This window comes from Enhydra lutris, unplaced genomic scaffold, assembly GCF_002288905.1.
Source record: "Enhydra lutris kenyoni isolate GAN:26980312 unplaced genomic scaffold, ASM228890v2 scaffoldscaffold18, whole genome shotgun sequence".
In the NCBI taxonomy this organism is placed as follows: domain Eukaryota; kingdom Metazoa; phylum Chordata; class Mammalia; order Carnivora; family Mustelidae; genus Enhydra; species Enhydra lutris.
Window position 1 is genome coordinate 1,113,196 of NW_019154102.1, and position 14,606 is coordinate 1,127,801.

The 14,606-nt window shown below is 39.9% G+C and overlaps 1 protein-coding gene across 3 annotated transcripts in view; it reads left to right on the top strand.

Annotated features, from left to right (window-relative positions):
- Nucleotides 1-3,528: 3,528 nt before the first annotated feature.
- LOC111148178 (forkhead box N2) overlaps nt 3,529-14,606 on the top strand; it is a 66,842-nt gene continuing 55,764 nt past the window's right edge. For 2 of the 3 annotated variants that reach the window (XM_022504628.1, XM_022504629.1), the window contains exon 1: nt 3,799-3,925. The gene's annotated coding sequence lies outside the window, so the exon portion shown is untranslated. Of the gene's footprint in view, nt 3,601-3,798; nt 3,926-14,606 lie in introns of those variants that run through there. The other variant, XM_022504627.1, reaches the window with a different exon arrangement.

A 14,606-nucleotide genomic window follows, 5' to 3' on the forward strand; every position in this document is an offset into this window, starting at 1 on the left:
TCTAATCACTATCCCCCATTCCTGTTCATACTTTCAGCAACCTTCTATGGAATATGTAAGTGGATTCACTGGGCCTCCATCAACCCTCAGGTCATGGACAATAATTTCTATCTAACACATTCAAGCTGATATTTTTTATATTTTGCTAAGTTTTTCCAGTGTCTTTAGTAAGACACTAGTCCTAGTAAGTGTCCTTAGTAAGAAACTAGTGAGACACTAAGTCCCAAGTAATTTGGTCCAAATTACTGCCAATAATAGGATCTATAGAAATGTAGGTTCTTGGGTACCTGGGTGGTTCAGTTGGTTAAGTGTCTGCCTTCAGCTCAGGTTTACGATCCCAAAGTCCTGGGGTCGAGACCTGAGTCGGGCTCCCTGTTCAGCAGGGAGTCTGCTTCTCCCTCTCCCTCTGTCTCTTCCCCTGGCTTATGCTCTCTCTCGCTCACTCTCTCAAATAAACAAACTAAATCTTTATAAATAAATAAGATATAAAAAAAGAGAAATGTAGGTACTATCAAATACAGGTACCTGCACTTAGGAAGGACATTGAAAAAGATCCTCAAAGGAAAAAAAAATAGACCTTCATTAACAATTCCATCTTTTTAGCCCAAGTGGCAGACCAGTACTTAGGACTGTTGTATCCTAGTCCTGGCAGCTCGTAATTTGAGAAAAGTGACTACTTTTATCAACAAATATCATTGTTATATATTATATATTATATACATAATATATTATATATCACCTCTGTCCCAAAAACTGTTCCAAGAAATTAGACTATAAGAATGAAAAAGATATGGTCATTGACTTCAAGGGGCTTGAAGCCTACAATTGTTATCGGTAAGCTGGTTATTTTTGGAATCACCAAGTCATGATTAAATAGTCTTTGTTAAATATATGTAATACAATGATAAATACATTTAAAATGTAAACACGTATATTCGAGTTTATATCATATTTCAACCTAAATATGAGGGCATTTCAAACAATATATTTTCTAATGCATTTGTCTTCCAGGGAGGTTTATTACTGAATATGTTCCTTTAAAGTATTTTGGAGAACGAAGAATACAAACTTCGCAAGATACCTTAAATGCCAGGATCCTCTTTTTCCAAAAGAGTTAAACTATGGCTTCATAGCCTTTTTACTCTTGTAAACTCCTGGGAAAAGCTACGCACTCTGAATCATCATTAGTTTTAATCAGAGCTTTTCCTTGATAGGTATCCAAAGTCCTCTAAAATAGCCTTTAAGTATACAAGTGTCCCTGGACTCTAAACTTAAAGTGTGACAGATTTCCTAAGGGACCTGAGCTTTACCCACAGAGATTATTTAAATGTTCCCAGCCTCTCTACTGAATTAGTAGAGAGGACCAGCAGAGAGATCTTAGTGGATGCCAATGCAGTATATTTATTATTTGACCTTGAACAAGTTACTTAACTGTTCTGGATTTGTTTTTGCATCCATGATAAACTGGGCTCCTAGATGACATATCTTTAAAGTATATATTAATTCCAGATCTCAAATTCTGTGATTCTTCTAGAGTTGAGGAGGACTGTTTGGTCACCTGAGTTTAAAATTGATTAGAGGGGCACCTGGGTGGCCTGGTGGGTTAAAGCCTCTGCTTTCAGCTCAGGTCATGATCCTGGGGTCCTGGGATTGAGCCCCGTGTCAGGCTCTCTGCTTGGCAGGGAGCCTGCTTCCCTTCCTCTCTCCCTGCCTGCCTCTCTGCCTACTTGTGATCTCTGTCCATCAAATAAATAAATGATTAGAAGGAAAAATAGAAACTAAAGTTCAATATATCAAATAAGACGCTATTACAATAATCTGTAAGGAGATGAAGACCTATATTTATTAGGGATCACCATGGCAGCAGAGATAAAACAAAGGACTAAGGTATGAGAATGCCGTGGCTCAGCAGAAGCTACCTCCTCTCAATCTTCCCTTCGTTCCTCTGCTCCCTTTCTACTACCTTCTCCCTCCGGGAACTTCCTTCAGTTTGTCCACATGAGGAGGCAACAGTGATTGCTCTAAAGGGAAAAAATGAAGCAACTCTTGCTTTAACTGAAGCTGACTGTATATTTACCTTGTGGCCTCTTACTCTAAATACAGTTATGAGGCCTTTCAGGACAGTGTAATGAGAACCAAATGGAACTGGCAGGTGATTTTGGACAAATCATACAGACACAGCATTCTCCTCTGTGGAATGAGGACTGAACACTTCCATTTTTTATTTTATACATTCTGATGCCTGTAATTCTTCTGTGTCTCTGTCATCCCCACAGCTTGACTTGTTTTATTATCAGTAGGAAGCTTGTTTCATAATCAGCTCACTTTATACTCACAGCCTGGCACATAGTGAATATTCAGTTAACATTCATTGCTCAAGAAGAATGTGAACCGGGGCACCTGGGTGGCTCAGCAGGTTAAACCCTCTGCCTTTGGCTCAGGTCATGATCCCAGGGTCCTGGGATCGAGCCCCACATCGGGCTCTCTGCTCAGCGGGGAGCCTGCTTCCCTCCTCTCTCTCTGCCTGTCTGTCTACTTGTGATCTCTCTCTGTCAAATAAATAAATTAAAAAAAAAAAAGAAGAAGAAGAAGAAGAATGTGAAACTCCCATGCATCAGTCACTATGCAGGTCCCTTCACCTTTTCTTTCAATCCATTCAGCACATTTGTGAAATAGGTATGACTACTCTAGTTTTTGAAGATGTAAATATAGATATTCAGAAATCTAGTAATCAGAATCATAATCTTAGTAAGATGGAGCCTTAGTTCTGCCACTTACCTTATATTTGTCAGGTTATTTTTCTAAGCCTCGGCTTCCTTATCTGTAAAGTGGGAATTTGTAAGAGTTAGGATAGGGTTTGCAGATTTAGCAAAAAAAAACAAAACAAACCACCAGAAGTGTATCCCCAAATGGAACATTCTCTTGTTAAAAAATATGATTCTGTATTTATCTGAAATTCTGATTTAATGGGACACTCCTGTGTTTTATCTGGCAACGCTATCTTAGCATTATGGTTATTACAACGCATGTCAAAAATTTAGCTCAGTCCCTAGCACTTGGTGAGGGCTCAATAAATGCAATGCTTACTAAATTTTGGATCTGATTCCAAAGTCCTTTTTTTTCCACCACAAACACGCTGAGCTCAGTTTTCACTTAAAATTTCAGTCAAGCGAGTGTAATAACTACTTTTAGTTCATATTAATGTTTTACCGTTCCTACAGCGCTTTCAAAGCCTGGCCAATGGCGGTAAGCTCTTGGGGAAGCCCCCAGAAGCTTCGGCTGTTGGAGGTCTTCAGGGAAGTCCCAGCACCAGGCTCCCCGGGCCGAACCACCGGAGAAGCCACCCTAGCCCCGCCTCCGCACCATTTCGGCCACTCAGGGGCCGTGCCGCGCCCCGCCGCCCTCCTATAGGTCCTTCCGCACAGGCGAGGCCTTTCCATTTTTCCCGCCTTCCCAGCCCCTCCTCAGCCCGAAAGAGGCACTGGCCCACAACGTCTCCTCCCTGCCTTCCGTGCGAACCCCGCCCTTCCGGACACTGCATCACCCTTCCTTCCCACCAGCAGTTCCGAGCCGCCGGCGAGGTCCCGGGCCGGCCCTTAGGTAGGAGGTGGGAGGGGAAACCGAGGGGCGGGCTGAACCCCCTCCGGAGTGGTCGCAAGAGGCGGGGACCAGAGGGAGGGGCGGGGCTAATCTCCTTGGCGCCGCGTTGCCATGGCATCGGGGGAGGGTGCAAGGAGGGGGAGGAAGCGAGCGGGAGGGGGATGTGGTGCTGCCGCGGCCGCCACCGCAGCTGCCGCTGCCTGCTCTTTGCCGCGTCTTCCCGGAGGCGGCTGCTGGGAGCCGTCGGGAGCAGCTGCGCTGCTCTGCCATATTGTGTCTTCCCCTGCCCGTCCCTCGCCTCCCCGCTGCGGCGGCCGAGCAGACGGTGAGTCCCGTGCGGAGTGGCGCCCTCCTGGGCGGGCGCCGCCGGGCGGCCGCGCTCCCAGCCCGGCCCGCCGCGCAGTTCCCGGGCGCGGAGGCAGCGCGTGCGGTCGGCGCCCGGCATGGGGCGCGGAGGCGGCTGTCCCGTGACGCGCCCGGACATTTTTGTCCTGTGAGGAATTGGCGCCGGCATGGGGGTCTCCCCTGCGCTTGGCTTGGGTCCTGCGTGGGCTCCCGGGGGTGTCGAACTAAGGGGAGCGCGGCCCCTTGAGGAGTTAAGAGTTTTTCGTGAGAGGTAATGACTGCCCCGTAGCGGGTGCCGCGCGGCGGGATCGGTGGCTAGGGGTGCCGGCTCTCCGGCAAGGCTCGGGGGTGGCCCTGAGGACGCTTAGGGCTCCACTCGGGGCGAATCTGCTGTTAGAGGAAGTGCCTCAAGCCCCTCGGGAGTGTGTGCAGCACCCCCTCCCCCGCCTCCAAGTGGAGCGAGACGTGCCGGGCGTGAAGTCCTGGTCCGGCCCCAGGCGGCCTGGCTGGGCCGGGCCAAGTAGTGCCCGGGGAGGCGCTCGCCGCTGCCTGGAGTGAACTTGTTAAGCCCCGGAGCTGCCGGGCGTTGGGGGTACAGGGGCGGGCCCCGGATGTGGGGGTGGCCGACCCCGGCACCCTCTGGCCCCTCCTCCAGCGGGCGCCCTGGGGGCCTCGCCGGGTGGCTGTCTTAGTGGGGTGCGAGTTAGGGTTTTTCTGCGCTGCAATATGGACACTTCCTGTTCGCCAACTCTCTTGAGCCCGTGGTTACTTCTGCCCTTCTGTCTTGTGTCTGGGAGGGTGAGAGGTCGCAGGCGAGGCCCTCCGCGTGCTGGGTTCGCCCCACCGCAGCAGCAGCAGCAGCAGCAGCGAGTCTGAAACCCGGGAGGACGGTGGGAGTCAGGAGAAAGCGGGCCCCAGTGCATAACCCTCCATCCTCCACTGTTATTCAACTCCACCTCTTTTACCCCTTTGCAAAATGCCTCTGTTCCCATCTTAGCTCGCGGGAGTGAGCTTAGCGAATTCAGTGGGGTGCACACTCGGGATCTTCTTGGACCTGCTTTTTGATATAAAGTCTCTTTAAAGCAGCCCCTGTACTTCGTTTTCACCTTACAGAAAAAAGAAAGTCTTATCATGCAAAGAAACGGCATGGTCTTTCTTCTACCCCAACTCCGCGGTGGAGGGAGGAGGAAGGTTATTTGTTTCCAGGTTAGTTTGTGCTGTTTCTCCTGTCTTCCTTCTGATTGTGACAGCCACGTGGCCGGCTGAGTGTAATAGAATGCCCTAGCGCCACTAGGTGTGAGGCTTCACTGGTACCCGGGGCTTTGCAATCTTGCTGTAGCCTCAAATCCACATTTATTTTGGTGTTTTCTGAGATGAGGAAGTGGAAAAAGCTGGACGGTTCATGTCTATCTCTGTTCCATCCGAATTGTAAGATTTACCTGTTACCTTGCAGTTCTTCTAAGGGTATATATTGACGTGGTTTTTTGCCTTCCTATGCTGTTTTGATGATTCATCTCTAAAATCTCAGCAGTATTAGGTACCATTAAGAGGTGGTGGGGCAATAGAGTAGAACATTATGGAGTTCCCCAACTCTGGAAAAAAAGTCGTTTGTATTTCAAAAGCGTTAGTGAGAGGTTCTAATGCAATAAGAAATAATCACGTTGTGGAATATTTCTTTTTGAGTTTTATAAAAATCTTATTTTTTTCTTCTTACATAAAAATTCTGACCTGAAAAAATATATTATTAGTGAAAATACTTGTTTAGGGATGAAATACATACGTTTGATTTGTGTATGTACACTTTAAGCTTTTTGGGGGAAAGTTTTAATAGTTAATATGAATGTTAACATGAACAGATTTTATTTTAAGGAATGACATTTAATTTTAAAACAGAGGGTCAAAGGGTTGAAGATGGAGAAAATCCAAACTTTTGGAGAGCTGGCAAATTTTAGAATTTAGGTGTAATCCCTGGACACTAACGCATCATGTTTCATTTTGTAAAAGCTTTGGTGGATTTGAATTATTTCTGTAACATATGTTTTTATTTGAATCAGTTTTACTTGAAGGGTGCTAAGCCACAGGAAACATTTAGAATGTGTAAAAGAATTATGTACAGAAGTTACAGCAGCACCCTTTATTAGAATTTAATTATGCCTTAACAATGGCTCTCAATCAATGAAGTTAATAAATAAAAAGGTTAGAGAGGCTTCAGTGCAGAAAAGATAATGTGATTGAGAAATTAGTATTATGTGTTGACCACTGAGAGGAATGCTTAGTTGAGAAAGAAAAGTAAATGAGGTGATGAAATACTTATATAAAGCAGGAAGCACTGAAAACATATGCTGTCTGACACATTATTAGTTATGGGCTTCAACTATCGAATGAAACTTTAAAAAGTGCTATCCAAAGAGGACTTAACTCTTGTTCTTATGGTAGCTTAGCTATTCATAGTATGTATGTTGTGTGTTGCTTTTAGATTGTTGTCATTTTGGTAACTGGGTTTTGCACAAATGCAAAAAGTCCTCCGGAAATAAAGCTTCAGGGGCCCAATGCTTTTCTCATTTCTTAGGGAAAAAACAGAGGTCTATGATATGATCCTTGTTCTTCAGTTGAAGAGAACAGACTAACACCAATGAAAATAAGAATTTATATTGTGAGAGGATACAGTTAGGAGTTAAATTTTATAATTCAGGCAAGTACTGTAAGGCTTAAAAGGAGAAGGAACCTACAGGGTTGTGATTGGGGAGGCTTCTTCAAGAAATAAGGCTCTTGCTTTCTAAAGTCTAACCTATGTTATTCCACTCTTATGTCAAGCATGAATTGTATCACCCCTTATGTCAAACATGAATACCAAATTTCTTCTCAGGACTTTCCCAACTTTGGTCCCTGTCTTCTCCTATCTTATTTTCCAGTAACCTTCAGGAACTGTTCTTTAATTACTACTGAAGTGTTGTAAAAGAATTTTACTTCTTCTTACCTTTGCTGATGTAACATTTTTCTGTTGGAAATGTACCTGCACACATCCTCTTAACCACGCAAGAATACTTTATCTTGAGTCTTGGCTGCCCTTAGAGCCTTAGAATCACAGAAATACAGACCTGCTTTCACTTCTCCAACTGAAAATTCTTTACCTTCTCAAATTGCATATAATTCTTTTGGCTGTAGCATTCTATACTGCCTTGTTTTCACTTAATGAATACTTTTTGAGCCCTTACATGTGGCAGGCACTGTTATAGGAACTGAAGTTACAGCTTTGAATGAGAAAAATTCCTGTGTTCGTTAGTCTTTTTTTTAGGTTTTATCACCCCCAAGGGGATTATAAAGTCTTTGACCACCCAGAAGAATCTTGTTTTCTTGTGTATATGTGTTATGCTTAGTGAGTATTGAATTATTTTCTGAATAAAGGAAAGGCTTATGGTATGACGTAGAGAGATGGATGCAAGGATCTTTACAAGGGAAGGTACAAAAAAGCATAAGCAATTATGGATGGCCTTGAAAGTATCACTTCTGAATTTAAATATGGTTTAGTTAAAAGAAAGTGTTTGAGCCTGGGTTTATGATAAAATCCTTATTTGAGGAAGATTCATTTGATAGTAGTGTGTACTGCTGATTATAAACTCTGGGGTGGAGAGGCATAACTTTGAGAGGGAGGTTTGGAAGAGGAGCTTTATCAAGAAGATGAGGAGTTTAGTTAGTTGAGTGTAAGGTGAGTGGGAGATAGCAAGGAGGAAATGACCTTAAAGTGACTAAAGATTAGAGATGTGGGATAGTCCATTCAATACAGAATGACAGTTAATGTTATGAATTTTTGTCACAGAGTGAAATGAAATGTTGAGGACCAAGAATGATACTTTGGGAAACTAAAATTCAGAGGGCATTTGCTTTGGCCATATGTAACTTCGTAATTAATACTATAGACTTATACGATGCCTACAGTGTGTTTTATTAATAACTTTATTTCCACTATAGGAGAATGCTATCTTTGTCTTACCACCAAACATAAAGGGACTAAAAGAATGTTTATCATTATTTACTTTCAAGGGATTTTGATTCATTCCTTATTTTCCTTACTCTGTTTTTATATAAATAAACTTTTTTAGATTAGTTTTACATTTACAGAAAAGTTGCAGGATAGTACACATGAGTATACCTTACTCAGTTTCCATTTCATTTTCGTTGTTAACTTCTTATATTACTATGGTACATTTGTTATAACTAAGAAAACAAAATTGGTGCATTTCTAATAACTAAACCATATACTTTATTCAGATTTCACTAGGTTTTTCCTAGTATGCTTATTCTGTTCCAGAATTCCAAATTCTCAGACTTTTCTTGTTTTTATGACTGACAGTTTTGAGGAGTAGTAGTCAGAAATATTAGAGAAGGTCCCTCTTTTAAGATTTATCCAGTGTTTTCTTCGTGATTAGGCTGGGGTCATGGGTTTTAGGGAGGAAGACAACAGAGGTGAAGTGCCGTTCTCATCACATTACTCCAAGAGTACATACTAACAATATGATAAAATTGATGATGATCTTGATCACTCTTTGAGGTCTTTGCCATATTTTACCCCCACCTTCCATATTTTACTGTTTTTAGAAGCAAGTTGCTAAGCATATCCCATCCTCAAGGCCTTAACCTAATTTTGATTCATATATTTCCCCCCTCAACCTAATTTTCTTTTCCATAAATAAACATTTAAACTTGGATAGATAATTTTTGAGCATCTACTGCATTTCAGTGCTAAGAATATAGTGGTGAGCAGGAGATGTCATTTCTACTTTTCTGGAGTCTGCCTGATAAAAAACATAGAATTTATCCCCTCACTTACAAAGGTGTTGATTTCACTGTCAGTTATAAATGTAGTGTTATAATAATGTGTTATTGAGAATATTATCAATAAAACAGTGTTGGTTTTATTGGACAAAAATTTGATTAAAGGCATGTTGAATGAGAATTTCAGTTAATTTTTTTTACTTTGAATTCTTACTGAAGTTCTTTCTAAAATGTTTTTAATACATTATACCTTTCACACTATTTGTACAGCCACTGAGCATAATTTATTGTTTAAGTTAGAATTTTGACACAGAGCTAATATCGTATTTTTGAGTTTTATTTGTAACCTTGGAGGTAGTGAATTGAGAAAATTGATAAACTCATATCCTTGTGGTTTGTTTATCTTAAACGAGGAAATACAGAAAAAGAAGTGATTTCTTGTAAATATTTTTCTATTCCTTTTGTTTGCCTTTGTCCAGCTCCTCCATCCTCAAAAGTTTAGTTTGAATGCTACCTCTTATATAGTTATTAAACAACATTTATTAATAATCATAGCAGCAATCAATACCTTTTATTGAGCAGCTACTGTAGTCTTATGGAATTATACTATATACATAGTATATAGTATATAGAGTTTATTAATTCCCTATAAAAACCCTACAGGAAATATTTTTTTTCTTACTGATAAAGAAAAAGATGATGAAAAGTTATATAAATGCACTGCTGGGTATTTGAATTCAAGTCTGTCAGTCTTTAAAAATGCATATTCTGGGGTACCTGAGTGGCTCAGTTGGTTGAGCTTCGGGCTCATGATTTTGACTTAGGTCATGATCTCAGGGGTCCTGAGGTCTAGCCACATGGGCTCCATGCTCCATGGGGCATCAGCTTGAAGATTCTCTCCCTCTGCCTCCCTCTCCCTTCTCACGCTCTCTTTCTTTGTCTTAGATAAATAAATAAATCTTTGAAAAAATGCATATTCTATGTACTGTGACGTGAAGTCTTTAAAAAAGGGTTATTTGCCAGGATGAGAAACATCTTGATCTGTCTCCAGGAAGGAGTAGGTAAAAATACAGGGTAGGGAGAGGAAACTAATACTAATTTCCAGGACATTTTCACTCATTTGATGCCTAATTTATAGAATGCCTCATCTAGGAGTGCTACTACTTTATTGTTATAATGAGTTAAGTAACTGGTGTTAACTCCTTGGGACTCAAGGAGGTTAAGTCACTTCTCAGATTGTATAAGCTTATTGGCTGATGGGTCTGTTTGATCTCAAAGCCTTGCTCTTTGACTTTTCTGGTACAGGATGCTGCTATATTTATTCATTTATTTAAACATTTGCTTACTAAATGGTCTGTATGAGAGCATAAAAATGAATATATTGAGTTCTGCCTGTAAGGATTTATAGTCTAGTGCAGTATTTCCTAAGTGGATGATAGAACCAATGTAGTAAACTGTAATCAGCATTTCTTAAAAAAAAAAAAAAATGGAATAGAAAATTTCAATGTATTGTATATGGTAAGTGTAAAAGTGTAGTTTCCTTTTGTATCAGTTATATATGTATATCATGGATCTCTAGGGATGTCATAAACAGCAAATAAGTTCCATAATAGGGTTCTGTTTAGGATGCTAAGGAAGCACGGTGGAAAAGCAAATAATTCAAGGAGGGCTGGAAGATGACTTTAAGCAGTTGTAACAAATGGGGAAGAGAGCCTTAAATACATCTAAAAGCCTGAAGGAATAAAAGAGCGTAGTATATTCAGGAACTTGAAGTGGTGTGAAATACTGGCATACAGGAGCCAGATTTTTCCAGGAGCTTATAGGTTACTGTACCAAAAATTTTAGATTTTACTAGCCCCATGATTTTCTAGAGTCTCATGGTATTCTTTTGTTAAAGAACAAATACATGTATATATTTGATTGTATCATATAATCCAGAAGCAGTTTTAGTAAAAGACAATTTGACCTGCGGTGCCTGAGTGGCTGAGTTCATTAAACGTCTGCCTTTGGCTGAGGTTGTGAACCCAGGAACCTGGAATCGAATCCCATATTAGGCTCCCTACTCAGTGAGGTGTCAGCTTCTCTCTCTCCTGCTCCTCCCCCAGCTCATGCTTTCTCTTGCTCTTTCTCAGAAAGAAATAAATAAAATCTTGAAAAGAAAAGAAAATTTGACCATATAACATGTATGAGGTATAAAATGGTGCCCATGAATATAACTGTTGGTGAAAACAATCACAACCAAAAACTGGTTAAGCAATTTTGAGGTGGCTATCAAATAAATGTTTCTCTTTTACTTTTCCTTGTGTTTTGTCATCTCTTAGCCATTGCTAGCCGACCAGTGGTAGCAGGTGCTAATGTTTTAAGAGAAACTTTTTGTAATTGTTCACTATTCCTTTGAATTAGAAAGACAGTTATTTTTGCAGTTTTGAGGACACTTGGGCCAGCTATTGGGATATTAATGTCAGACCCATTTCTGAAGGCAGAGGTCACAAATTTTGCCTACAGCTGTTTTTTGTTTGGGTTACTTTTGTTACCTTTTTTTTTTTTTTTTTCAAATTTTGCATTATTTGCCAACATTTAAATATTGGTACATTTCACATGCAATGACTAGAGTTCTGTCATCTCTGGAAAAATTGAACATTGTAGCAACAATGGTTTCCTGTTCTTACATGGTGGTAATTGGCTAACCCTTATAATAAGGAGTTGCCTTCTTTTTGACAGTTTCCATCATTCTCTATTGTCTAACACCAGACCAGCTTCATTCATTTGTTACCTACCTTGTCCTTGTAAGGCATTTAAATTGCCTGTGTACTGTACATTGTGAAGAGTTTTTAAAAGGGGATTTTGGTGTTTGAAAGATCATTCTGCCATTACTGGAAAGGATAGATTGGAGGAATATGAGAAGGGTCTGGTTAGAATATTAACGCAATAGGGCAGGTGCAAAGCCCTTTCTTTCTTCTGTACCTGCAGTACTTTGTACCTTTTCTCAAAACACACACTATATATAGCTTTCTATTATAGGTGTTATTTATTTCTTCAAGTGAAGTGTAAATACCTCATACATAATATATCCTGGATAAATGTTTGTTGAATTTAATTTTATTTATTTGGAAGACCACCATATTTGTTGCAAAGATGAGTTCTCCAGGTAGTTTTAGAGTATCTCTTAAAAAAAAAACCCTTTTATGTATTTTTTATGTATGCAGTTAATTCTAAGAATTAGTCAATGTCAGATACTTTTTAAAGTATGTGTTACATGTGAGAAACAGAACAGGTAGGTACTCTATATTGAGATACTAGACTTTTAATTCACCATCCTGTTTGCCAAACATAAGGACAAAACATTGTGAGAAAATTTGTCTCTTGGTTTGCCATGTCATTTTATGAAGTTGGTTTGAAGATTATTCCAAAAGTTTTTTGCACCTGTTTTCCTTTGATACCTAGTAGATTTAAATTATCTGTAGTTTTTGATTTTCCTAAATTCCTTTTTTACCCTTTTTACTGTAAAATAAAATGTAGATGTAGAAAACAAATGTGTAGCTTGGTGAATTATCATAAGACCAACACCCATGCAACCATCTTCCAGGTTAAGGGATGGAATTTTGCCAGCTACCTTAGAAGCCCTTCCAAATCTGCCTCTTTCCCAAACATAACTCCCTTCCCTCAAGAAATAACTGCTATTCCTGACTTTTTTTGAAAGTCACTTAATTTTCTTTTTTGTTTTATTACCAAGTATATATCCCCAGACACTAGGATTAAGCTTGCACACTTCCTTCCTCTTCATTTCTTTTTGACTTTTCTTTTCACCTTCTTTTTTTAAGGCTTTATCTTGTATATTTACTTTTTCTTCTACTTTTTAAGTCCTCATTTCTGAAATGATTTTTTCCTTTTTATAAATCCAGATTCTTTCCTGAACTCTTGTCAATTTATTTCTGAGTTTTTATTTTGATAAATGTTTTTCTTTCAGGTCTTGTATAATTTTTTTAAGTTCATTTTGAAATAGAAGCTCATTTTTATTTCTCCTATGAGCATCCCTTTCTGGCATGCTTTAATTATCTGTAAGATGTTATTGTATCCCACCCCCACCCTTTTAAAAAAAATTTATTACCCTGTGTGTGTGTGTGTGTGTGTGTGTTGAGTACATTTAACATGAGACCTACCCTGGTAAAAAAAAATGTTTAAGTGTACAATATAATATTGTTAACTGTAGGCACTGTGTTGTACAGCAGATCTCTAGAATTTACTCATCCGGCATAATGGAAACTTTATACCTATTGAACAGCTCCCATTTCCCCCCCCACCTCGCTTCTATGAGTTTGACTCTCTTCCTGTTTCTTTTTTCTTATTGTAACTTTGTATGATATTCAGCCCCAATACTTGGACTTGTTTTTTATATGAAAATAGTTTTCTTGAACTTGTAGGAGGAGACTTAGTTCAGATAGCTCTTCTGACTTCACAGATTTCTCTTTTGTTGTTTTTGTGCACCATTAAAAAAACGGTAGATGGCTTTCTGAAATTTCCTGGCTCTGTTCTACTCTGACACTTCTATTTGGACCTTCTCTTTCCTGTATCTTGTTTGTCCATAACCTGCTCAATTTTCTTTTCATTCCCAGCACTTACTCTTAAGTGTAGGCTCTATCCTGGAAGACAGCCCAAGTGCCAGATTCAAGTGACCTAAGAGAACCAGTCTGCTCCAGGCCTGTATGCCTTATTGTGAACTGCTTGCACTTATACAGAAGTGATTTTAGCTTCTCACAAATTGTCTCTCACTGCTTTCCACTGAATACTTTTTGGCTGTTTTGTACTTCTGTTCTCAAATTCTTCATACATCTCATTGTTTCCCCCCTGCTTTCTCTCACTTAGACACCAATAGAAAACAGGTTGGGGGGAGGAGTGAGGGGAAAAAAGGTTGGCTGTTTGTGGTTTGTTTCAGTCCTTTGTATTACGGGGTTTGTGGTGAGACTGTCAAATAGTTTTGTTGTAAAAGTTACCCATGGGTTTTGGGTTTGCTCTCTAATTGCTCTGTTTTATGTAAAGATTCACAGGGAATCAAAAATTTGCTGCCACCAAAGCTGCCATTTTCCACAATCCTCTTCCTGATACTTTTAATTTGGGGAGTGGTTATTATCTCTTTCCCCCGCTAAAATCTTGGCAAAAAAACTAATTTCTTCTAAAATTATTGCCACTTAATGCTGTCCATTGATTTTATATGTCATAGCACTCTGAATCTGTTATTTGGCCCTGATTATTTCTTCTTAGTTGAGCAAGCATTTAAAAGTCTATTAAAAATCCTTTGGGAAATTTTGAAAGGGTCATGGGATTATCTTTCAGTTGCAAATACACAAGTGTTAGCGCTTTGACATTTAATGCTTTAGCTCTTTCCAATATTTAAAAGCTAACCTACATTATTTGCACCTAGGGCTATTCTTAAATTATGGAGAAAGAATTGGTTAGTTTTGAGAACTTGTTGATTTTACTTTATATAAGATAGTAATTAAATTCAGAAATATGAAATAATTGGAAGACTTAATGGGGTAGTTTCTTGATGTTTAAAAAAACAAAGATTTAAATTATTTGTTCAAGGTAAAGATACTTATTTACAGGGGCGGCTGGGTGGCTCAGTGGGTTAAGCCTCTGCCTTCGGCTCAGGTCATGATCTCAGGGTCCTGGGATTGAGCCCCATATCGGGCTCTCCGCTCAGTGGGGAGCCTGCTTCCCCCTCTCTCTCTGCCTTGTGATATCTCTCTCTCTCTCTGTCAAATAAATAAATAAAATCTTTTTTTTTTTTAAAGATTTTATTTATTTATTTGAAACAGAGAGAGAGAGAGAGATCACAAGTAGGCAGAGAGGCAGGCAGAGAGAGAGGAAGGAAAGCAGGCTCCCCGCTG